Here is a 27,103-nt window from a genome sequence, read left to right as displayed (position 1 = left end):
TATTATTCTTTGTATTAGGATCCTTCCGCCTTCTCTTGCTCCACAGTTTAATGTACTCGTCAAAGTACACTACATGGCCAAAAGTATGTGGACACCCGACCATCACACCCATATGTGCTTGTTAAACATCTCATTCCACAATCATGGGCATTAACACAAAGTTGGTCCCTCCCCCCAGTTGCTGCTATAACAGCCTCCGCTCTTCTGGGAAGGCTTTTCACTAGATTTTGGAACATGGCTATGGGATTCACAAACCATGTATTTATGTGCACAGGGCACTGTCATGTTGAAACAAAAACAGGCCTTTCCCAAACTATTGCCACAGAGTTGGAAGCAAACAATTCTCTAAAATGTCATTATATGCTATAGCATTAAGATTTTTTTTCACTAAAACTAAAGAGTCTAGCCCAAATCATGAAAAACAGCCCCAGACCATTATTCCTCCTCCACAAAACTTTAAAGTTGGCACTATGCATTCAGGCAGGTAACGTTCTCCTGGCATCAGCCAAACCCAAATTCGTCTGTCAGACTGCCAGATAGTGAAGCGTGATTCATCACTCCAGAAGACGCGTTTATACTGCTCCAGAATCCAATGGCAGTGTGCTTTACACCACTCCAGCCGACGTTTGACATTGCACATAGTGATCTTAGGCTTGTGTGCGGCTGCTCGGCCATGGAAACTCATTACATGAAACTCCCAACAAATAGTTCTTGTGTTGACGTTGCTTCCAGAGGTAGTTTGGAATTCTGCAGTGAGTGTTGCAACTATCAACAGATGATTTTTACGCGTTACGCGCTTCAACGCTCGGCAGTCCTGTTCTGTGAGTTTGTATGGCCTACCGCTTCGTGGCTGAGCTGTTGTTGCTCCTACACGTTTCCACTTTACAATAACAGCACTTACAGTTGACTGTGGCAGATCTAGCAGGGTAGAAATTTGACAATGCCACGTTGAAAGTCACTGAGCTCTTCAGTACGACCCATTCAACTGCCAGTGTTTGTCTATAGGGATTGAATGGCTGTATGTTTGATTTTATGCACCTGTTAGCAATGGGTGTGGCTGAAATAGCCGAACTCGCGAATTAGAAGGGGTGTCCAGATACTTTTGGCCACGTAGTGTATACTCCTTATTATATTTCTTAATTTATTATATACAATGTACTCTTTACAGTAGGATCCTTCTGTCTTCTCTTGCCCCACTATGTATAACGTACTCGTCAAAGTATGTTTCTTACTGCATCTCTTATTTTAATTTATTACACACAATGTAGTCTTCACAGTAGGATCCCTACACCCTCTTACCCCATTAAATGGCTGCTCTGTATGTGTACAGTTATGGATTACAATTGTGTTACTTTCCTCGGAAAGATGTAACCAAGACAACAGAGACATTTACCTCGCCTTGTATTTCAGATATTTTTAAAATGTCTATATTTTAATGAACTGATGTTTACTCTTTTACATATATGGCTTACTAAATGCATTATTCCAAAACATGAGACTTTTAAGAGATTATTTCATGAAGTACGTAAAGTTTTTAATATAAGGTTAACTGATGGCACTATTCCAAGCATTCCAAGAAATATACTGACATTTTTTTATTATTTTATTTTATTGCTTTGTATATGGATCATAGCTGACAGCATTCCAAAAATTACACTTATATCTTTTCGTGAAATTATTTTAGTCCTTCATATACAGTTGATTAATGTTGATTAATGACATCACATTAATTGTTAAAGGAACTGTGCAATTTGTTTGTGAAGTTAATCACATTCTCAAATTAACTGATTGCTTTTTGATTTCTTTTAACTTATTAAACATAATACAAATTGACATCATTCCATGAGTTAAAACGTTTCGATAGCATGTTAAATGTTTCATTTGTTTGTTGTGTTTAATTTTGTACAAAACTTCTCAAGGGCTATCTGCGCTAGCAGTGTTTAGTTAGGAAGTGACAGACAAGAGGGAAGACAGCTAATCAACAACATTCATCGAACTGTTTGTTTGTTTTTCTTATAGCAAAGCCACATCGGGCTATCTGCTGAGCCCACCGAGGGGAATCGAACCCCTGATTTTAGCGTTTTAAAACTGTAGACTTATCGCTATACCACCAAGGGGCTCTTCGTACTGTATCCAGTTATTTTAACTCTAACAGGGTTAACTGAATGTTCCATTCCCAGGTTCCGACAATTTCAAATACTTTACAAATTTTACTATTAGTTACGTACGATTAGGAAATACGACAAAACCTTATGTTTACTACATTTCATACTATCATTACGTTTAATATATGGTTCATCACAGACGTTATCCTAAATATTCCGAACTTTTGGGGATTTTCTTTTCTGTTCTTACATTTTACGTATATTTATATAAAAATCACATGATACTATCGCACCACAACATTAAAATACTTTCGTGTACTTCCTAATAAAACGTTATTTATTTCAAAAATTATATGTTAGAAGAGGAAAAGACTAAATATATAGTTAACTAACATCATCATTCTAGAGTTTTGAGAATTTTTCAGAGAAATTGTTTTAAATTCGGCACAAAATATTTATCTAATGCGTCATTCCAAACACTGTGAGAGATAGATTTTTTTACAAGTTATTTTATAAAGGCTTTACGAGCGTATGACTGAAAAGTTCTAAAATTTCGTATGCTTTTATAAAATTATTTTAGTCTTTTATAAAAAGCTAGCCGAATGTGCCATTTTTATGTTTTGCAGTATATATATATAAAACTACCTAAAGGAATCAGTTCAACTTATGAGAGTACCACGGATTATACTGTTTTAATCTTTTCCATAGGTTACCTGAAACCATCAGTCTAAATCCAGTAAGTGTTTTAACGGATTTTATCCACTAGTTGGATGAACACTTTTGTTAGCAGATTGGAGTTTCCTCTGCACTGTAAATGAAGTTCTTTTAGACCATCCTTGTAGAATACAACCCTTAAACTAAGCCTTAACCAAATACTCAATTTATTTTTAAAGTTCTAAAACCATTCTATATAACAACTAAAAACATCAAATAAGTCCCTTGAGCTTCATGCCTTTCATGCGTATACTCACAAGTTAGTTGGTGAACTTCAAAGAAAAATACATAAACAAGAGGACATGTCAAGAAATTTTGAAAAATGCGTTTACATAAACTAAATATTATTTATTCATGCGGATTCAAACTTCATCAGAACCAATATTTTTATTCTATTATAAGATCATACAACTTCAGAAAAAAGCCACACTCTTTATATTTTATTCAGAGCTATAAATTTTAAAAAGGGCATATTTTTACATCAGAATACACGTTTTCAAAACATTTTCATATGTGAAATGTTTTTATCATAACTTGTTCAATTTTTCCACAGTTTCAGCAAGAAAGTTTAACTTTCTCTGTTGCTTATTTATGAAATTGTTTGTTTGTTTTTTGTTTGGTTTAGAATTTCACGCACAGCTACACGAGGGCTATCTGCGCTAGCCGTCTCTAATTTAGCAGTGTATGACTAGAGGGAAGGCAGCTAGTCATTACCACCTACTGCCAACTCTTGGACTACTCTTCTACCAATGAATAGTGGTATTAATCGTTACATTATAACATCCCCACGGTTGAAAGGGCGACCATGTTTGGTGTGACGGGGATTCGAACCCGCAACCCTCCGATAACGAGCCAAGAGGCTTAACCACCTGGCCATCCCGGGCTGATTTATGAAATAAGAAATCTCCAGAAGTTTCAAACTGCAATCCAATTAATTGGCTATTTTAAACCATCTAATACACTAATTAGAAAGAATTTCAACAGCCACTGTAGTGTGTTATTTAAAAAAACCAACTCTAAAGATACACTGTTAATATAATCCATTATCAGAGAGTGAGCAGGCAAATGAAATAAAACCATAATTTCCAATCACAAAATGTTACGTTATAGTAAAATAGCATAAAACTACTGTTCTAAAGGTAACTAAATGAAGGGTATAACGGTGATGAAAGCTTAGATTCTATTCAAAAATCAAGCTTTTGACAGATCAAGTGGGGGGAGCAAGTAACGGTTAAGTCACTCGACTTGTAATCCGAGGGTTCGAACCCCCGTCACACTGAATATGCTCGCACTTTCAGCCGTGGGGGCGTTATAGTGTGACGGTCAATCCCACTATTCGTTGGTAAAAGAGTAACCCAACAGTTGGCGCTAGGTGGTGATGACTAACTGTCTTCCCTCTAGTATTACACTGCTAAATTAGGGACGGTTAGCGCAGATAGCCCTCTAGTAGCTTTGCGCGAAATTCAAACCAAACCAATCTAACGCTTATGATCCGAAATTTCGGCGTTCGTTCTCTACAGTGGGCACAACAAACTGTTACAAATAAACAAAAAACAAGCAACAAATGTGTACATGGAATTTACACATATTTTATGAAATAGAAATGCTGAAGACTTCTACGCGCTAATCATATTGCTTTCAATCTAATTTGAATGTAACGAAATGTTCTTGTCTATCTTGTAGGTCCACTGTAAAGAAGCATGGTGGTTTAAAAAAAAAAGCTTTCACCCATTCAGCGTCAGACAGTAAACGTCTAAAGAGAACTGTTATCTAATATATTTCAACAGAAGTACACGAAAATCACAAAAAAATATAGCGTAAATATTATATAAGAGCAATTTAAAACCAAATCAGTCAGCCTCGATCCACAAGAGAGGTATTTTGTCACCGACCACGGATTAGGAGTGACAAATGAACGCACTTCATGATGAAGAGAAACCCATTTGAAGCAAAAATGTATTCTCAAGACGGCTCGTATGGGTATTAGCACTTTAATTAAAATAAAGTACAGAACAATGTTTGTTTTCGAATTTCGTGCAAAGCTACTCGAGGGCTATAAGTGCTAGCCGTCCCTAATTTAGCAGTGTAAGACTAGAGGGAAGGCACTAGTCATCACCACCCACCGCCAACCGTTGGGCTACTCTTTTACCAACGAATAGTAGAATTAACAGGCACATTATAACGCCCCCACGGCTGAAAGGGCGAGCGTGTTTGGTGTGATAGGGATACGAAACAACGACTCTCAGATTACAAGTCGAGTGCCTTAACCACCTGACCATGTCGGGCCGTACAGAATAACATTTCGACCTTCTTAGGTTATCTTCAGGTTAACCTGAACAAATGAATGAACGCACTGCCCTGGTTATGTTTTCCAACCAAGCGGTTTTTTTTTAATGTGTCACTAACTAACCAAACACCTGCTGTTGTTGTCGTTTTCACATTTATCACTCTATGCTAGCGACAAACTTTCCATGAGGATTCCATGCTATTTCTGAATGTAATGGAAACTTTATAGAACAAATGAAACACTTATGTACAAACTACATTGAAATACACCACCATAATCCACTGTGTAACACTCAAATAGGTAAACAAAAAATCTCAGACTATTATGTGCTCTTTCATAATTTTGAGTTTAAAAATCAAAATCTGAAGAGCACTCTTTGGAAATATATATATGTATATACACAGTAATATAATAAAAAATACTGTATACCTGTTTAGAAAATTACATCACATTTTACGGATAGTTTATATCGGAATGCTAAAGTAGTATATCATATTTTACGAATATTTACGGAACTGCTTGTTTGTTATTTTGTACTAGGAACGTGCATGCACTACATACGGATAGTTACGGAACTGCTTGTTTGTTATTTTGAATTAGAAACGTGCAAGTATTACATACGGATAGTTACGGAACTGCGTGTTATTTTGTATTCGGAACCTTCAAGAACTATATTGTATTTTACGCTTACTGCGTAGTAATTTATTGATTGCTCATTGATTCTACGATAAAAACAGCACAACAATTCAGGTTGAGCACAATACGCTGATTACCATATCAAATCGCGTATCAATATCAATCAGTTAAGACAACATTCATTTATACCAAATAGATATAAAACAACAACAACTTTAGTTTCAATTATTACTGAAAACTGGTTCATATGTAGTAGTTTCAGTTCAGTTGAACCAAGGAGAAATAACTGCACGTATTTCTCCATTTTAGCTCAATTCGAAGATTGCAGAGTCAACTTACACATACAATCGACGTGACTGCAGGAAAACGAAGTTTCATAATAATAAGGATAAAAACATTTCAGATAAACATTATTTATTTATAACAGAAGGTGATGTAGATGAAAAGTTTTCAGAATACCACAGAATATACATAACTATTTTTGAATAATCCCAATCAAAAATTCACAACAGAAGTTTTGCTCCACGTGCTTTAATAAACTAAAAAACGAAATTACGAGTATTCTGGGGAAATATTTACTCAATAAACTTTCCTTTTCAGTCAAATTTACAGAAGATGGACCTTAACAACTAAAATTGACCGATATCCTTTTATTCCACGACTTCACTTACTTTTAGTAAAGTAGAAAACAGCCTTACACACACAAACGATTGTGTTTAACCAGATTACATGACGTCACCTTCAACCGGTTTCCTAATCCATTATCACCTTATACATATCGAAAATGCCAGAACGGATTTTTCTACCACACTCAACCCTCTGTATTGTATAGGTTCTTCAACTTTCAAGGGTTTCTCTTTTCAACTCGGACTTTTGTCACAATTTTTCTTCCCGTCGTTCCTGTTGTATATATAAAACATTTAGAGGGAATTCCTCATGACTGCATGAAAACCCCAAACAATCTGGTATTTCTGTCTTATTCAATGTCGTGGAATGTATATTTTTATTGTTCCACATTCAATACAACCTCTGCCACTCGTCTTTTCTCCGGAGATATTCTAAGAATGTATTTTATTTACTTGCCACCTCCATGTGTTTCAACTGTACATGTTTTCTTTTCTGAGCAATGAATACCTTACTGTGACCTTTGACACATGTAAAAGATCTCACTTGAACCAATTATACGTGGTATCTTGTTACAAAAATATAACATCGTATCCAATTAAACACACAAAATTTAAACGTTCGCAAATGTTCCCCGCTGGGACAGAGGTAAGTTTACGGATTTAGAAAACTTAAAAAAACAACAAAAAAAACACACATGTTCTCATGAAACGACCTTAATATAAAAAATTGCACACGTGAATTTCTTATAGCAAAGCCACGTCGCCAATCTACTGTATCCATTGAGGGGAACCGACCCCCTAATTTCAGTGTTGTAAATTCGTAGACTTACCGCTCTACTAGCGGGGGACTTGCGAGAAAGTATCACAGCCATTTAATTGAATTGAAACTCAAACACGAATCCTTTTATTCATCTTCCTCCTCGTGTCGGCCGGTGCTTCTATTCTTTCTTAATTTTTTCTTGGTTTAGCACGTTCTTAGATTTAAGATGCTAGGTCATAAAAACAAAACAAAAAACACTTCAAATTATTATGTAAAAAAAAAATAGAATTTGTTTGTTTTTGTTTTTCAATTTCGCGCAAAGCTACTCGAGGGCTATCTGTGCTAGCCGTCCCTAATTTAGTAGTGTAAGACTAGAGGGAAAGCAGCTAGTCATCACCACCCACGGCCAACTCTTGGGCTACTCTTTACCAACGAATAGTGGGATTGACCGTCACATTATAACGCACCCATGGCTGAAAAGGCGAGCATGTTTGGTGCGACGGGGATGCGAACCCGCGACCCTCAGAGTACGAGTCGCACGCCTTAACCCACCTGGCCATGCCAAGCCAAAATTAGAATTAAATTATTAAATAGACCCTTCATCGACTCGTAATCCGAGGGTTGTGGGTTCGAATCCCCGTCACACCAAACATGCTCGCTCTTCGAGCCGTGGGGGAATAATAATGTGACGATCAATCCCACTATTCGTTGGTAAAAGAGTAGCCCAAGAGTTGGCGGTGGGTGGTAATGACTAGCTGCCTTCTCTCTAGCCTTACACTACTAAATTAGGAATGGTTAGCACAGAGAGCCCTCGCGTAGCTTTACGCAAAATTCAAAACAAGCCATTATGATAGAAACGATATAGACGAAAGAAATTTGAGGGAACTTTTTAAAACACTAAAGAAAAATAATTTAATAAGACGCCGATTATTAACGGAATAGATGTAAATCAATTGATTTAAAGTTGCTCATAATTTGTTACTTCGGGTTACATGAACTAAAGCTGTAATATTTATAATTACTGTATCGATGTTATCTGATATGATGAATCCGACGGTTAATGGTTTATATTTCGTTGTCGATCTTTGGGGCCGTGTCTGCGTTATAAGAGTAAATATTAAATTCTACTATTCGATTAGATAGCCGAAGTGTTGGCAATGGGAGCTGTTGTGTAACTGACTTTTCTATAGTGAATCAGTTCTAAATTAGAGAGTCTAACGCACATAGCTCCTCTTGTATACCTCTGCAGAATATCCGAAACAAATTAACAAATAAACAAAAATCCATTACTGAGACTGTACTACTGTTTCGGAAAACATGTTCGATCGCCACTTACGAGAAAACAGTACTTACAAATAAACTTCCTAGAACAGGGCGCGTTTTATTTTTCCTTTTTGTTTGTTTCGTTCCATATAAAGCTACAATAATGGACTGTCTGCGCTGTGCTCACCATACAGAAACCTGGCGCTTAACGTTATAAGCCCTGAAACGTCCGCCGAACATATGCTAAATAGTAAATTTAACTAATAAAAAATACGGTTGATTATATTTAACATTAAGAATGAATAAGTCCCCAAATTAGTGACTCAAAAATAAGTTGCAAAAATTTAGGGTTCCACTCTCGCAGCGAAGAAGATTCTGATAACCGTTACATAACTTTGCACTTAAACACAACAAACAACAAAAGTACACTAGTTACAAAAATGAAAGGGCAGTGAGATTTGGGTAATTATTTTTCAAAATTTAAAAAATAAATAAATACACACAGACGTTTAATATTGACGAAGCTTGCTTATTACAACTTACAACTATCACACGAAAACAATACCAAACAAATCGAAAAAATGCTAATATTTGTCTCCAAAAATATTAAAGGGAAATATAACGTTTTAAGATGAACAAACTTAACAAAACGAGTATTTTAATAAGTACTAAATCCTCCTTCATTGTTTGTAACTTATTTGCATCTGTTCCCCTAACTGCTTTATAAATATTTTGACACAAATGTCTGAAGAACGAGTGAAAAGTAAAAAATTAATGTGATTAAGTACAACCAGGAATAACGTCAAAACTCTAACAAGTGACGGAGCTACAGAAAGATATGGATACTAAACAGATAGCAGGTTCCCTGACTGACCTTTGATCAGCAGGAAGTGACTCCCTGAGAAGAACAAAACTGACCCGAAAAGTGGCTTCCCTTAAAACAGCAGGAGTAACCAACCATAAGCAGGCAAATTTAGTTATGTTTTTTTTTCAATGTGACTACTAGATCGGTATAGCCTCACAACATGACATTGATTCCAGTAGGTAGTGGCCCGGCATGGCCAAGCGTGTTAAGGCGTGCGACTCGTAACCTGAGGGTCACGTGTTCGCATCCATGTCGCGTCAAACATACTCGCCCTCCCAGCCGTGGGGGCGTTATAATGTTATGGTCAATCCCGCTATTCGTTGGCAAAAGAGTAGCCCAAGAGTTGGCGGTGGGTGATGATGACTAACTGCCTTCCCTCTAGTCTTAGACTGCTAAATTAGGGACGGCTAGCACACATAGTCCTCGAGTAGCTTTGTGCGAAATTCCAAAACAAACAAACAAACAATCCAGTCGGTAAATAAGAAAACAGATGCTATCGAGATTAAGAAAAAACTCAGAGGTGGTCAGCTTGAACATCGTGTTTGTTCAGTAATGTAATTCCCAATTAAAACTATAACAGTGAGTAAAATAAACAGTAATAATGAAACAAATCTAATCTAAAACGATATTCCAAAATGTTCGACACCATACGGCGCGCGAAGCAATGTAGTGGAGACAGAAACTATGTTAGACCTAACTTTTGTTCTCAGGCCCTTGTTATTAAAACAAGATAATATATGGGCACAGAGAAGGTGCAACAGCTCACAACGTAGATACTTACATACACTGCCTGCATCCAACTGTGTAAAAGATATTTTAAAAAGGTTGTTTGTTTGTTTGTTTGATGAATTTTGTGCAAAGCTAATCAAGAGCTACCTGCCTAAGCCGTTGCTAATTTTGAAATTTCGGACGAGAAGGTAGGCAGCTAGTTGACATCACACGCCGCCAATCTTTGGGCTACTCTTTACCAACGAATGTGGGATTGATCGTCACATTATAACGCTTTCATGGCTGAAAGGGCGAGTATCTACGGTGACATGTTACCTTAGGGCATTTGAAGAGGCTGTGGAAATAATATTAAAAGCAGATATTTCTTTATAAATATATATGTGTGTGTGTGTACATGAAAGTATGAATGAAATCAATATAACCATGAAATACACCCTACAAAATACACATGAACATTCTTTTTTTCTGACGTCATGATTACCTGGAATTTCTTGTATACAGCAGAATGGCTTGAAATAAATACATAAACTAAGTAAAACCAATACACATCAACGGCTTCGACTGTTTCCCAATCAACTGTACAATAAATAGGTAGCTGGAAGATAAACAACCATTATTAGCAGATCAACCCTTCCTTACGTTGCATGCACACTTCGTTATACCACACATTCAATATGCACGAGAAACGTGTGTGAACATTTTTTAAATCGAGGTTTAAACTACGATTCTACTTATACTGGAATTTCCTGTATTCTTCGAGTCAACAATGCTAAAATTTGGAGGGAACTACTACACCTGTTCAACAACGCTAAACTTTGAAGAGAGCTGCTGCGTCTATTTAAAATGCTATGCTTTTCATATCCATTCTCCCGGCAATTAAATTCTGTGTTAAAGCGTGCATTATTTCAAGTTATCTGCTATCAGCTGTTGCAGCAACTAAAGTTTGCTGTAAAAAACAATAACAACTTCTGCCATTATAACAGTAAACTAATAAATAAGTACCACAGTAAAACAAGGAATTTTAAAGCATGATCACACACAAATACATGTGCTATAAAAAACAAAACATTCTTGGTGTCGAATTCTTTTGAAAATTAATGTTCACTGTGGATAGAAAAGAATGGCTTGAGGTCCAGTAAAGTAAAGGTTAATTAGAACAAACATCAGGTTAAAGACATTTTATTCTGGCCTTTAGGGACGTGGACATAGAATGATAGAGACAAGCGTTTAGTACCATGGAGAACGGAGGTTAATATGAAGAGGCGGCTTGCAGTAAAGATAATTATATTTTTAGATATTTTCCGTGTCATGAGGAATACGTGGCTCTACATAGATAAAGGATGCAAACAGTATGTTGGTTTCAGTTAATTTGCGTATTTATGTTAATGAATTCTGGGTAATCATAACACACACACAAAAGAGTGGACACTGGATTAGGATATGCAGGGTGTTCAGAAAGTCACTGTGCAGTTTTGTAATCATATTTTACTCAATATATTTCAAGCCAGCAACTGGCCCCCCCGCTAGTACAGCGGTATGTCTCCGGATTTACAACGCTAAAATCAGGGGTTCGATTCCCCTCGGTGGGCTGAGCAGATAGCCTTTGTGGCTTTGCTAAAAGAAAAACACACACACGCCAGCAACTGATAGCGGTGTTTAGAAACAAAATAAGAAGGATCCACGTCTGTATTGATGCCAACGGGGGTAACTTTCAACATTGTTTATAACTGTCATTCATATTTACCTCCTGTATTCTATACTCTTCAAAAAAAGAAATGCAAAAGGGATATTTTTGTTATTTTAAAGAGAAATATATGTAATAACGTTACAAGCTCAGAGTATGTGATATTACACGTGTTAAGGCACTGATTGTCAGACCAAAATGACAATAAAAGTTGTGCACTTTGAAAACGGAGGAAAACATCGGATTTTTCGCCAAAACGCATTCGTGTCCAATAAATTTGTTTGAGAGATCTGCATGTTCTGCCAGTGCAACATGTGTAAAATTCCTATAAAAGTGACGGGTTCTCGATTTCCATAGCTCAGTGTTAAGCCATCGACACGCAATACAGTTACACCAAAACTGACTGAAGCACAACGCAACAACGCCATTGGTTGATTGGAAGCAGACGAATCTCAATCAGATGTTGCCAGAGCTGTGAATGTCCATCCAAGCACCATCACAAGGCTATGGAATCGTCACCAACAACATGGATCAACTTGTGACCGTCCACGATCTGGCAGACCTCGTGTGACCACGCCCGCACAAGATCGCTACATCCGGTTACGTCACCTTCGGGATAGGACCACCACTGCGACGTCTACTGCCTCAACCATACCAGGGCTGCGTAGGATTTCCGATCAGACCGTACGCAACCGTCGACGAGATTCTTAGGCCCCATGTGCAACCCATCATGGTGAACGTCAACGACGTTTTTCAACATGACAACGCCCGTCCTCACACAGCCCGACTCACCACTGTCTTCTTGAGACACCACAACATCAACGTTCTTCCATGGTCCTCCAGATCACCAGATTTAAACTCCATCAAACATCTTTGGGACGAGTTGGACCGACGTCTGCGACGGCGACAACCTCAACCGCAGACTCTACCTGAGCTTGCAGCAGCTTTGCAGGATGAGTGGACAGCCATTCCACAGGATGTGATTCGTCATCTCATCGCTTCCATGGGCAGGAGATGCCAAGCAGTTATTGATGCTCACGGGGGCATACTCGTTATTGATGTTGAGTGACGTTAAACTTCAACTAGTGAGCGTGGACTTCGCCTTTGCAGACTTTGCAGTAAATTTGTAAATTTCACACATGTCATACAGAACTACCCGGAATAAACTTGTTAACAATATGTCTCAAATTTTGCCTTTTGCGTTTCTTTTTTTGAAGATTATATATTGAAACATGTCTGTTAACAAATATATAAGTGCACAGTGACTTTCCGAACACCCTGTATATACACATATATATATATATATCCAAATCCAGTGTCTTGAATTCTTAAGCAAGAAATACACGAACAAATTTCATTGTGAATTCACTTGGTTTATTTTGTTTTTAATTTCGTGCAAAGCTACACGAGGGCTATTTGTGCTAACCGTCTCTAATTTAATAGTGCACGACTAGAGGGAAGGCAGCTTAGCCATCACCACCCACCAACTCTTGGGCTAGTTGAATTGGACACTACATTATAACGCTCCCATGGCTGAAAAGGCGAGCATGTTTGGTGTGACGGCCATTCGAACCAGCGACCATCAGATTGCGAGTCGAGCACCCTAACCACCTGGTCATGTCGGGCCGGAAATTTATATGACAACAAAAAGTGAGACAACTGCAATTCTGAAAAAAGTCGAGTTATTAATTAGTAACACACAATAAGTTTTTATCGTCAATTTGAGGCGCCAAACAAATTGTTTAAATCATTGCTAATCAATCTCCAGACTAACAAAGAAAAAGTAATTTGTATAGGTTTTCGTGTTTTGCCGGTGAGAAAATAATTTGTCAAAATATCTCAGCGATAATTTGAAAGATAGACGACGATTTCGACAGATATGTGGAACCACGAAAGCTAAAATTGGTCTAAACAGATTTGAGGTATCTGATGCCGTGTAGAATAAGGATGATTCGGAAAGACGTCAAGTATCACAACATTAGGGATGGTCTGTTCAAATGTTTAGCGATTGAAAGGATAATTTAGTGGTTTCGATAGTTTCTGCATTTTTTTAGTATGGAAAATATATATTCATAATGTATAATATTACGAAGAATGAAATACGAAGACCAGAATTTCAAGTCTTGGCATTGTTGAAAAGAAAAGGTAATTAAGATAAGCCGTTAGTATTAGGTATGACAGATGGTTATAAAAAGTCTGATTCTTGAGTTGTAGCAGATAGGTGGTAGTGGTCTAGGTTACTTCTGGTATAGGATGAAAGAATAAAGTTTAGTACTGCATAGGATGTTATCATGATTCAAACATATTTTGTTATGCCAAAGGTTGCTATCATGATTCAAACATATGTTTTACGCCAAGAGATTGCTATTATGATTAAACGTATGTTTTATGTCAAGAGGTTGGTATCTTGATCCAAACGTATATTTTATATCAAGAGGTTGGTATCTTGATCCAAACGTATGTTTTGTATCAAGAGGTTGGTATCTTGATCCAAACGTATATTTTATATCAAGAGGTTGCTATCGTGATACAAACATATGTTTTGTATCAAGAGGTTGTTATCGTGATCCAAGCATTTTTTTTAAACTTTGGATAATCAGTACAATAGAACACATACACCCTTTACAGTGTATTTTTAGTTGAAATAAATGGTATAGACATGTATATACAATGTTTTACCTTCCATTGCCTAGAAAAGTTAAGAACATGTTTGAATATTCTAAAACATGAAGAACATGCTTTGGATATACCATCTTTATATATCCTGATGTAAAAGAATCATGTCTAAACAGACTTCTAGTATCAGAAAAATCAACAAAGACCATGATTAAGATACCCTTAGACGAATTTTGGGCACCTGTTACCCTAAACATCGAAGACTATGCTTTAGATGAACTTTAGTATCTTGGAAAATGGAATGATGTCTGGAGGAATGTTTGATATTGCAACCAGTAAAGATAGTGCTTCAGTGACAGTTTAATATCTTGGAGGATTGGATCATGTGTGGGTGAATATTTGATATCGTAACCAATAAAGGATGTGCTTAAAACGTAATTTAGTATCCTGAAGAATCAGATTATGCCTGGGTGAATGTTTGGTATCTTAACCAATGAAGGATGTGCTTTAGACGTAGTTTGGTATCCCAAAAGATCGTGGATGGATGAATGTTTTTTATCCAAACTATGAAAGGCCTATTTTACAGTTTAAAATCGTGCCTGGATGGGATATCCTAATCAAGGACAAACACGGTGTAGATTTAGTTTAGTACCCTGGAGAATGTAGTCATGACTGGACGAATATTTGATATTTTACCAATGAAGAACATCCTTTGAATATACCATAGTTACCTTGGAGGATGAAAATCCTGTCTGGATATATACATACATATCGCTGAAATCCTAAATAATAAAGAACATACTTTAGATATAATTTAAGTAACCTAAGTGTTATTAGGTGGACTGACCAACAAATCTGGTTTGATAAAGAGGATGTAAATTAGTGGTCTGTAGATAGTTCTGATGTTAATGAACAGATTCCAGAAAATACACTTGATAAGTTACATTCTAGTTTTACAATCGAACGTTTTATTTTTTCAGATTACTGATGAATCCAATAACCACAAGGAAGCAATTGCACTTTTCAAATAAATTAATTTCACCTGAAACATAAGAAGAAAAACCGTATTAGACACATTACAAACCAAAACAGAGAGAGAGAGCAATGTTTTCAATAAATGTTTATTTATTCATACATATGAATATTTCTGTGAACCTCAGAATATCAGACACACTTTTCTATTCATGCAGCGCTCACAACAGGTTTTTCATAATCCGGCTTCTTTTTATATTTACATATGAACTCTTGTTATCTGTGGAACTGAGACATTCAAATTCACCTGGGTACCGAAAGAATCGTTGTTTCATGGGATATCGACCCAGGTTTTTTCTTTGTTCAGGTTTTAGCATTATAAACCTTCGAATATAGCTCTGAGCCACTGAGGGTGTGTCATATTGATATCAAGAACAATACACACTTGGCTTTGCAGGCTGATTCTCTCTTAACAAGAACACTTGAAACAGTCACACCTTTAACTCTCTGTATTTAAAGGGTGTATTGGATGCTTAATCCATCCAGAAAAACTTTAACTGACACCAGATTGGAAATGTAAGCAACTCGCGTTATTCAGGATATCTCTAGCAGACAAAACGTTTTACAGATAAAGTGTAGAGATGTCAGCATAAGGTGTAAAATACTAGCTTTACCTGCTTACTGCAGTTTTATGTTATGTGCACTGAGCTGAGGTAGCATTTATAATTTCCATTCACTCTAAGATACACTCCTACAACATTTTACTGAATCCACTCTAAGATACACTCCTACAACATTTTACTGAACTCACTCTAAGATACACTTCTACAACATTTTACTGATCAGAAAAGAAATAAGAACTAGTTAGACTGTTATCGCTCACTCCCCACTTGCTGTCGAGCATCACCGCTCGGCCTCGCTCAGCCATTTTGAAAAATCCAACATCGATTGTAAGTAAAACGCGCTCACTGTAAACAGGAAGTGAGCCGAGCGGTTTATTATCCCAATGATCAATTCAGATACGTGACGATCCTCAGTTTACAGATGCACAATATTACAGTGTAGCATGGTCACAGCCTATTCACGGACACAAACCACAAAGTTTCTAGACTGCACGACGTGAGTTAAAGTTTAATACGTGATGAAAGCTATAAACTGTGCAATTCATTAAAGTTTTTCCATATAATTTTTCTGTAAGATATAAATCAATTATTCAGAGTCAGTACACAAACCTAAAAGTTTGTAAAAAAAAAAGATACAAACAAGATATGTTTTAAAACGCATCCAAGTTTGTATCTATGTAGTTAAATAAACAAACGTAATTATGTGTAATATCATGAGCTAACGCTGAGTCATCCTCTCTTAAAAACAGACTAACATGATGGTAATTAAAATAATTTGGATAATAATTTAATTCGTTTCATTTTTTCTTTTTGTTAGCTAAAAACGTTTTGAAGTTAAATATATAGGTGGTTGCATAAAAAAAACACACGCAAAGTTGAATAGTTAAATAACTGAGCATGTTCGCTAACCAGAAACTTACCTGTTTTTGGTGTACTTTTCACATGTGGAAAAATCCTGAAGCCAGCGAAGAAGCGTAACTCATACAATCAAGAATGGGAAATGAGAAGAAAATAAGTTGTTCTCTGAGAAGAAGGAGAGACAAATTATCAAATCTCCCACACTAGCGTTCTTCTCGCGTTTCTTAATAAGCCTCTTTACCACTGGTCCACGCTAAGTGCACAGACTGCGTTCATGGGAGCGTCTTACTCGCGGAGAGACGAAAACGAGGCTCTACATCAGTGAGTTTAAACCAGGTCTTGACAACCCTACTGCGTTCCCACCAATAAGCGCAAGATAAACATGCAGCTGATTACAACGCATAAGAACGCGGTAAAGAACACTGTTTGAAAGAGTTGGTAACCTTTCACAGTTCCATTAACCGACAAACTGCAACAGAAGCTGGTGCTCAAACCAATAGAGATAAATCCACACTGAAAGTGAGTGAATTCCAGAGAGACACCGCGAATTCTTCTGTTCCCAGTGATATACGAACGGAATAAAGCAACAGACATTCAAGACTTCCTTTACAGTTGAGTGAATACACTTATGTGTAATATTTTGTTACTGTTTTTCGTTCTGGAATTATGGGTGGACATAAGTCATGACGCCAACATTACAATTTTCAGTTTCTTTAATGCCGGTATGATATATATCAAACTGTCTTTTACATTTCCTTTTCCTCTACCCTTAATAGTTTATGCTCTCCTCCCAGGGGCATGTATGCGGACTTACAATATTAGAAAATGAGTTTCGATACCGGTTGTGGGCAGAACACAGCTGGCCCCATTTTGTGTCTTCGTACTTAATTACAAACAAACATTTAGTGTTTCAGCAGTTTATCAAAAGCAAAGAGAAATCACATCCAAGTTACAAATCACTACAGTGATTCATAATGCGTACCGTTGAGACCCAAATTCCTGTATTAAAAACTGCAATACGTCGAATAAAATACCTATATAACGATACAAAATAACAATAAGAGCCAGTTTAAATCTAGTGATTATCGAAGCATGACTGCTAATAATTAAGCTTAGCTATTAGCACTGAAACTTTATTTGTGATAAATAAGTGTTGTAGGTAATTTTTAAGCCTAATTACCAATATATAAGTTTAACTATTGACACTTAGCCTAGTCAGAAATGTTCAAATATTTTCTACTGTTTTTAAACAGTCAACGTTATACTAATGGATCACTTGGTAAATTCTCATATCTATATTTACAAAGTAGAGTTGTCCATTAAGATATTCGTCTATCTGGTGTCTTGACGTCAAAAATTATTATGAGAAACTGTCTGAACCAACTTCGATGAAATTTGATAGAAATACTAAGAGAACCCTTTAAAAATCAAATAACAAACTGTATGAGCGGTTCCACTTTGGCAGCTAACTTTTTTTTTTTTTTTACACTTCCGCGATTGAGACCTTAACATAGCGAAGTCAAGTAAAATAAGTATAGTCGACACCAAACGACGGTTAATGTCGCGCGTAGCATGGGGGCTTCGGACGATTACTTTTTTAAGTCCGATACTGCTATGTATCTTAACAGTTTTATATACCGATTCTAAACTCCAGAGAACCAACACAAGTGACTTACAAATACCGTAAACTTCATATCCAATATGTTTCCGCTATTGCGAGAGCGGTAGCTAAAAGGGTTTGTTGTGAAGCACCTGATAAACTTATGAATAAGATGAAGAGGGCCCAGTTACCTTTGAAGAACATCTCTTGTAGCTAAGCCAGACTGAAAGTATATACTGTACACACTATTATAAATACGATTTTATTAAGTAAATTGGGTTCGAATACCGGTCGCACCAAACCTGTTCGCCCTTTCAGCCGTGGGGCGTTATTATGTGACGGTCAATCCCACTATTCATTGGTAAAAGGCCCACCGCTAGTGAAGCGGTATGTCTACGGATTTACAACGCTAAAATCAGGAGTTCGCTTCCCCTCGGTAGGCTCAGCAGATAGCCCGATGTGGCTCTGCTGTAAGAAAACACACGCACACTCGTTGGTAAAAGAGTAGCCCAAGAGTTGGCGGTGGGTGGTGATGACTAGCTGCCTTCCCTCTAGTCTTACACTGCTAAATTAGGGACGGCTAGCACAGATAGCCCTCAGGTAGCTTTGCGCGAATTTCAAAAATAACCAATTAAATAACTTTTTTTTTTTTTTTTGTCGGAATGGAAATCAGCACAGAAGTTGAGTTTTTCTTATTTCTTTCAGAAAGGTCACGCAGTAAGTTCAATAATTCATAATATTATCGTTCGTACTTTGGTTTTGGTTTTTGAATTTCGCGGGAAGCTACACGTGGGCTACCATGTCCCTAATTTAGCACCAGGTGGATGGCAGTTAATCATCCCTACTCATCGCCAATTCTTGGGTTACTTTTTTACCAACGAATCGTGGGCTTGTCCATCACATAATAATGCCCTCACGGATAAAAGAGAGAGCATATTTGGTGTGACGGGAATTCGAACCTTCGGTCCGCAAACTGCGAGTTGAGCGCACTAATCACGTGGCCATGCCGGGCTCAGTACTAAATGGTTTAATTCAATTCACACATCGAAGTATATGTTTTGTGGTGTTTCTATCGTACGGTTCGATCCCCGAATTCTTTTGATATATACCCTTAAGCTCACTGTTTAGATGTTCAGGTACAAAAGAAATGTAAATCTAATTCGATAAATGTCAGATTAAGTATCTTTGGTTAAAAAACACTGCAACAATGAGACAATATAAATCAATGTTTTGTTTTGTTTATATAACAAGGCATTTTATAATATACAATACTTTGCAAATATTTTAGGACAAAGACAAAAATTAGATTAAATATGTTGCAGTACTGCTTGAAAGACTGTCTGCAGTTATTAAAACAAAATGAGAATACACAAAATATTAACTGTTTGCTGAACTTAACACTTCTACTGAGTTTTGTTGTACTTAATATGAAGATTAATAACATTTTGATGTTTCATCTGTGGTTTACCTTTCATTCTTCTTTGAAAGTAGCCTGAAATTTAAGTGTCTTTTGGGATTTTACTTCACATGTCTCTAATACACTCCCACAAAGTTTCTTTGGAAGTAACTTTTAATTTGTCAAGTTTTCAATCTGTCAAATCCCACACCTGTTTAATAGGGTTAAGATCGGGGCTGTGTGGGGTCATTGCACCATTCGAATGACTCCAGCAGTTTCTTTCTTAGTTAAATAATTTCAGCATAGGTTGTATGACTGTTTGGGGTCATTATCTTCTTAGTAGCAGAATTATTTACCAATAAATAATACGCAAACCACTAGGAATACCACAGCGGATCATTATATCTAATGTTGCTTGCAATGGTCCATTATTCCACCTATTTAAAAATATCTCCTATCACCTCAGTATGAAAACACCCCATGCATCATATTAAGTACCATGCATTGAGGTAAGTATCTTTCAATTTTCTTCCGCCAAATGTACAACCTATGGTTTAAATTAAATATTTCAAACTTGGACTCATCTGTCCATAACACCCTTTTCCAATCACCAACAGTCCAGTTTTGCACCGTATAGCAAACTTCAGTTTCCTGACAATATTTTGATATAGAAATAAATGTTTTTAACTGTTATACAACCAAATATTCCATTGTCGTTCAGTCTTCTTGATACTGTATATCTGGACACTTTTCTGTCATCTTGTACATGGTCATTTATCTCATGCTTGAAATCAGTGATAGTCTTCTATCTGTCCCGAAGGCTGTGTAAACAAAGATACGTAACATCAGTATCATTGAGTTTAGGTGTTCTGCCTCTTCCTTTATTGTTTTCAAGTTTACCAGTCTGGGTCTCACAATCTAGGGTGTACTTGACAGTGACTGGGGAGAATTTCAGGCTGATGCAATTTGTCGGAGTCCAACCAGCATCACGTAAAGCTTTTATGCGAACTCTCTGCTCTAATGACAATTCTCTACGCTGTTTTGGGCCATGTGGTGACAACAAAACTAGATGTATAGTGTTAAACACTGATTTGAAGAAGGTTTATTCGTGGAGTTTTATCAACTTGATTTCTTCTAGCATATACCGATATCATATGCTAGCTCCTTACTAGCTTATTTCTATATAGTTATAACACTGCACGTGATACCGTGATGGTCATTTCAGACATTTAATCAGTACGTTCATTCAAACAGAACCCTTATAACATGCCCTTGGTATAAGTACATGAGAATTGTAAAGAATAATAAGTATTCTCTCCCTGACTCATTCAATTGTCAACATGGATCAGTAAAACATTACCATAGTGTTAGAATTTACATTCTGTAATGACATGGAAGAATTATTCCCATAAAATGGAAAGAATGACAAAACATTACCTTGTCCTAACACTTTTCACAATATTGTATATTGGACGTAGCCTAGTAGTCTGTATCGTTTTTGCACACATAAACAAAAGCGTTCCCTATTTTGTGTCCGTGGGTGCACTATAAGAGTGAAAGTTAAATCCCCTTAGTGAATCAGACAGAGGTAATTCAAGAGTGCCGTCTTCCCTCCAGTCTATTAGTCTAACGTTAGAAACAGCTATGCGCATATAAACCCTTATGTAGCTTCGCAAAACAAATCTAAAAAATGTTAACTTACTCAAGAATACAAATAAAATAAATATAACTTACACTACGCATTCATTTAACTATTAGTTTATTTCTTTATTGTTAAGCACAAAAGTGGTTATCAGGTTGTTTGTACTTGCCAATTTCATGGATTGAGCTCTAAATGTCAGTGTTAAAAACCTTAAAACTTTAACCATCATTCGTTTCTAAGAAGGGGAGTTATTTTCAATTAAGAAAAAGTAATTTCCGAAATATTTCAACGTCATTTCATGATCCAAGTTTTCTAATTGATAATTTTATAAATGTAAGTAAATACATACACCGGTAAAAATGACAAAATTATAATAATTTAGTTTCAGTCAGAATTACGTTACAACACTGAGGTAGCCAAACGTGAACACAAAAACGCACCCGAATTTTGCTGGACAGGGAGACCGTGATTTAGAATTGTGTACAGTCCCAGAAATTCTGTGACACAGGTCACTTCATTTTAGATTCGAAATAAAAGAAATCTATTTTTAAACATTCAGGGAAAAAAGAGAGCTCTAATAACATAATAAATCTTTAAATACTTTACTACATTTTAAATACGTGATAAATTGCTCGATTTTTTTTTCTTTGTTCAGTTTCATAAGCAATACATCCGCAGATGTTTTACTTCTGCTTCTAAGTGTTCTTATATATTGACTATCGTAAATGCCAGTTTCAGATCGTTTCCTAAAGCCCACGACCGAGCAGCACGACTAGTCATCTAAAACACGTGAAAGCTGCTGGTGTAGATAATCTACTTTATAATATTGAAGTAGACTCACTTCCAATCTTTATCGGTAGAAGATCATAGTAGAGACCTTTCTGAAAAGGCAATAAAATAAGAGTAGGTTGTGCAAGTGATTTAAATTATGTTATCACTCAAAACAATTCGATGGGCTGAATTATTATTATTGCAGAAAGTAATAACTAGCTACACACACACACACACATACACACACACATATATCCAGCTGAGAACAAATTTTTGAAAAAATTCTTCAAAATCGATTCCTCTGCCTTACTAGATAATCGTAATGTTATTTGCTAAGATCAAGTTCTAAACTACTAAAAATGAGGCGTCAGCGATGTAAGCACACACAAAAAGACGTGTTCGAAGAAAAACTTTATATATCTTAGGAGCAAATGGGCAAATAATATACAGTAAGTAAAAATGTAAAGTTCATCTGATTTCATCAAAACAGCATCAGGATCTCTACTGTTATCAGTTAATAACACCATAACCATTCAACGGATTTCCACCATATTTTATGTACACGATAACCTTATTGTACACTTGTTACTACCTGTCAGATTCAAGCATCATACTCAGCAACCTTTAACTACACGGTTGTCTGTCAGAGTCCTCTGTGTAAATACGCGACAAAAAATAAACTGGATGAAATCGCTCATCTTCTCTGTGAAATACACAGAGGACTGCAGCAACATTAAGTGGAATATTTATGGCATTTTTGTTTTCCTTTTTTTATTACATGTATCTCGTTAGGGGGCTCTGTAATCCCCAAGTTCATAGACACGCGAGTAAGTTGGCGTATACACTGTTTGCAAGGATGTGTTGATGTGCTGATATTGGTAATTCTATAATCACTGATGTGTGCATATTATCTCGAACGAAAATAGCTTTTTAAGTAAGTAGAAACGAGAGCATTGAGGTACAATTTTGGTACACGTGGAAACGACTAAAAATGGTTCAGTCAAAGGTATGCAAACAGATTTGATAAAGTATTTATCAGAAGTATTTAGTTTTAAAGATATTTTAGTTATACTATAACGGCTTCATTAACTAACAAAACAGCTGATTTGGTTTGTTTTGAATTTCACGCAAAACTACACGAGGGCTACCTACGCTAGCCGTCCGTAGTTTAGTAGTGTAACACTAGAGGGAAGGCAGTTAGTCATCACCACCCACCGCCAACTCTTGGGCTACTCTTTTACACATGAATAGTTGGATTGTCTGTCACGTTATAAAGCCCCCACGGTTGAAAAAGCGAGCAAGTTTGGTGTGACGGGGATTCGAACCCAGGACCCTCAAATTACCAGTCACGTGCCTTAACCACCTTAATGATTTGGTGGATCGTTTTAACAAGATTGGATAAATTATTGTTATTGTTGTTTGTCATTACTGCAAGAAATGTTTCTTGCGATTGGACTTACAGACTTCTTTTTACATCTTAAAAAGTATATATAATAAAACATAATAAAGTATGTGTTAAAACGGATTAACACTCACTTGTGTTAATGAAATGGGCTTTTATGGAATTAATATGAAATATACTTCAATACAAAATAACATAAAATGGAAACGGTGAATAATTTGTGCTTAAAAATGCATGTTTAATTCTTCCCTACTATAAAAATTATCGATTTTACAATTCGTTTTTAATAACAAAAATGTCTTTGTTTTTATCATCCATCTTACTATAACCTTTAACCCTCAGAAGTTAGTTTCTGTGTTTATAGACAGAGAAAGGAAGCCGATACATGAATAAAATTATTTAGTAGAAAAATACGTGGTTGCTAGGGGCTGCAAGTTCCAGCGATAAAGGGGGGGGAGGCCTTGTCAAAAAACTACTAATTATGTCACGTCAGAATAGGATGAAACTGTAAGCGTTACTATGGGAACACGATAAAAGACGATGAAGACGAAAATGGTTTACACAGAGAACAAGGGCTTTCCAGTAGATTCACTAGCATTCCTCGTCAGATTAAACGTTAATAGATTTTATTATATCTTACACACGGAATATGACACGATTTTCATAAATGTTTAGTGTACATACATATTATATAAACAAAAAAGTCATTTAAGGAGCTCGAAAAATTAAGTAAAGTACAACATATTCGTTAGGTTCTGGATTATTCTCTTCCTTTCTTAAACTAGACGGATTAACAAATAATTACCAATTAATATTCTGTTTTTTATCCATCGAAATATAAAATGACAGCTCTATATGAATAGTAGTAATAAAGCACAAGCGAAGAACAAGAAAGAAACATTAATACATCAGCTTATTTCTAAATATTACTCATTCGTTTGCCGGTCATCTGAAAAGAAGAGTTCCCCTTCACAGCGCCGCCTAGGTTTGTGTGATTGTAACACAAAAAGAACTAACTTAACACTTATTTGATCTACGAAAATCCCTTGTTAAAGGACTTGATCAAATTATAAAAAAAAAAGGCAACCCAACACGTGTATTGCATATTTATTACAGGAGTAATGGAATGATAAATATTATACGAAACATGTGTCCTACGTTTATTAGATAAGTAACAGAATGATCACCTTATGTTTATTACATGATTAACAGAATGATCACCTTATGTTTATTAGATGATTAACAGAACGATTGCCATGCCACAAAACCTTTAAGTATATTAAAATATCACCATAGTAGAAAACATTTAGGTATGTTAGTTTATTGAAAAAGTAATTTGTTAACAAAATGGTATGAAGAATTAATCACACACATACCTCTGAGAAGAAATAAAATGTCACTTGTCTTAACAACAGTCACGCCTGTGTAAAGATAGGATAGAAATATTATACAAGTATGTTCTCAAAGAAACTGACGGCTAACGCCCATCATTTGAAGTGCAAGTCATAATTAAGATCGTAACTATTTCTTCTAATTCAATTGTCTCCACATTTCTTTTGTTTGGGGTAAATCGGCTAAAGCATGCTGATTTCACATAAACTAGAACAGTTATTCTCTACAGTCACATCAAAATAAAGTTGAAATATTTTTTGATCACAGAGAAATAAAACCTTATACGAAGTAATGAAGTGGCACCGCGTATTAGCAAAAATAAAAGTGGTGCCAAGTGTTACTAGAAATAAAAGTAGTATCACGTGTTAGTAGAAATAGAAGTGATGTTACATGTTAGTGGAAATAAAAGTGATTTACATGTTAGTGGAAATAAAAGTGATGTTACATGTTAGTGGAAATAAAAGTGATGTTACACGTTGGTAGAAATACAAGTGGTTTCATGTGTTAGTAGAAATTCATTATAAGAACTAGAACTTTCAGTACAGATAAAGTATATCATACAGGTTGAACATAGATAAAAGGAAATGTATCTTGCACTCCTTTATCTCAAGTTCCAACATTACAGATAAGCTGGTAATACAATGTCCATAAAAATGCGAGGGAGATAATGGTTTGTGTACATTTAAGTCTACACGTTGTTAATTTGATACACATGAATTTGAACTTAAGTATGATACATAAAAAAAATATTTACACGCTGATAAGGAAAACAAAGATTAAAAGTATATACATTTATAGAGCGAGAGAACGCTAGGCAATAGAAGAGGTACATATTCAAACGAACAACCTACACAGGCTTTCATGCATGCGAGAGCAGCTGCATCAAATAATTTCAATGGAAAGTGAAATTGAAATCCAAGCCAATGAATAATGTATGGGAATGTAGTAAGATAGCAGATGTGATATATAGAAGTTGTGTATAAATGTATCATTGAGGGGAAATGCTGCAAAATTTTACATTTGAATAAGTTAGATAATAGTCCATTAAAACAGAATCCAGGAAATGCTAAAATGTATATACTCTGAAATAACAAGTGCACGCTCACTTTAGAACAACAAATAATTCATCCTCTATACGGTTACGTGAATATCGTCAAGAGAATAATAACCTATCAGCAATAGATTGTTTATATACAACGAAAATTCTAAGCGAACCAAAGATAAAAATTATTCAATCATTAGAGTCTTGAAACGCTTACACTTTTATACGGGATCAAATGGAAAATGATCGAAACTGTTGTACCATCTTAATATAAAGTTATTCGTTGTTCTATACTAATATGCTTTATTATTACTGTTGTTGTTATTTACATTGTACAATACTTTACGTTACTTTGTATTACGTTTACTATTCCTTTTATATTAAAGTTTTACAAAGTTTATTAGTATATTTGAAGACATATTTTCACTGTGTGATGTAATATTTAAGCGACGTAAACTTTTAAAATATTTTTCTGAGTACACAAAAACAGTTGTGGAATGAGAAATATCCAGTACCTTTAACCTGTTGACTGCCAAGTATTTCAGCTGCTATAATACAACTCTAATGCTTCGTAATTTTGTAACTTTTTTCGTGACGTCATTTTGGATCGAAAGTGAAACAATTTGTAAGTAGGTTAAATGCATGTATGGTACTGACATCTAGTGTTAAAGTTATGTATTATTGAGAACGGATTAACTCGTCCGTGGCACTGTGTTACTAATCGGCTTGGACGAGTTATCTCGTCTACGGCACTGAGCAGGTTAATAAGTTTGAAAGTAGATGATAGTTGTAGTTTAGAAATCAGAAACTGTAATATAAGTAACCATGATAATAAATTCGGGAACTGAGATATTCGGTAAATTATTGTTCAAGTCTAGTGTTAGTGAGTTTATAAGAAAGTCCCAACTGTATGAAAGTATGTGGCCTATTTAAAATAAACCTACTTCTAATAGTGATCGTTTAATGACACACTTGTCTTTGTTTTAAATAAATAGATGCATGTTGACATTATTATTTTTGCTCTGAAAAATTAAACTAATATCATACAAATATTTTAGCAATTTCGATTATAAGAATGCGTCTCCAACTGAATGTTTAAATACCCTAATGCTGAACAGAC

The 27,103-nt window shown here is 35.8% G+C and overlaps 1 protein-coding gene across 14 annotated transcripts in view; it reads right to left on the bottom strand.

The window, feature by feature from the left end:
* The window catches only part of LOC143225071 (poly(rC)-binding protein 3-like), a 334,733-nt gene that overhangs the window by 192,088 nt on the left and 115,542 nt on the right, over window positions 1-27,103 (bottom strand). For 2 of the 14 annotated variants that reach the window (XM_076453780.1, XM_076453790.1), the window contains exon 1: window positions 16,801-17,072. The exons of the other annotated variants lie outside the window; for them this stretch is intronic. The gene's annotated coding sequence lies outside the window, so the exon portion shown is untranslated. Of the gene's footprint in view, window positions 1-16,800; window positions 17,073-27,103 lie in introns of those variants that run through there. 14 annotated transcript variants of the gene reach the window in all.

This window comes from Tachypleus tridentatus, chromosome 9 (assembly GCF_004210375.1).
Source record: "Tachypleus tridentatus isolate NWPU-2018 chromosome 9, ASM421037v1, whole genome shotgun sequence".
NCBI classification, from domain to species: Eukaryota; Metazoa; Arthropoda; class Merostomata; order Xiphosura; family Limulidae; genus Tachypleus; species Tachypleus tridentatus.
The sequence above is the reverse complement of the archived record's forward strand: the minus strand, read 5'-3'. Positions and strand labels throughout refer to the sequence as shown.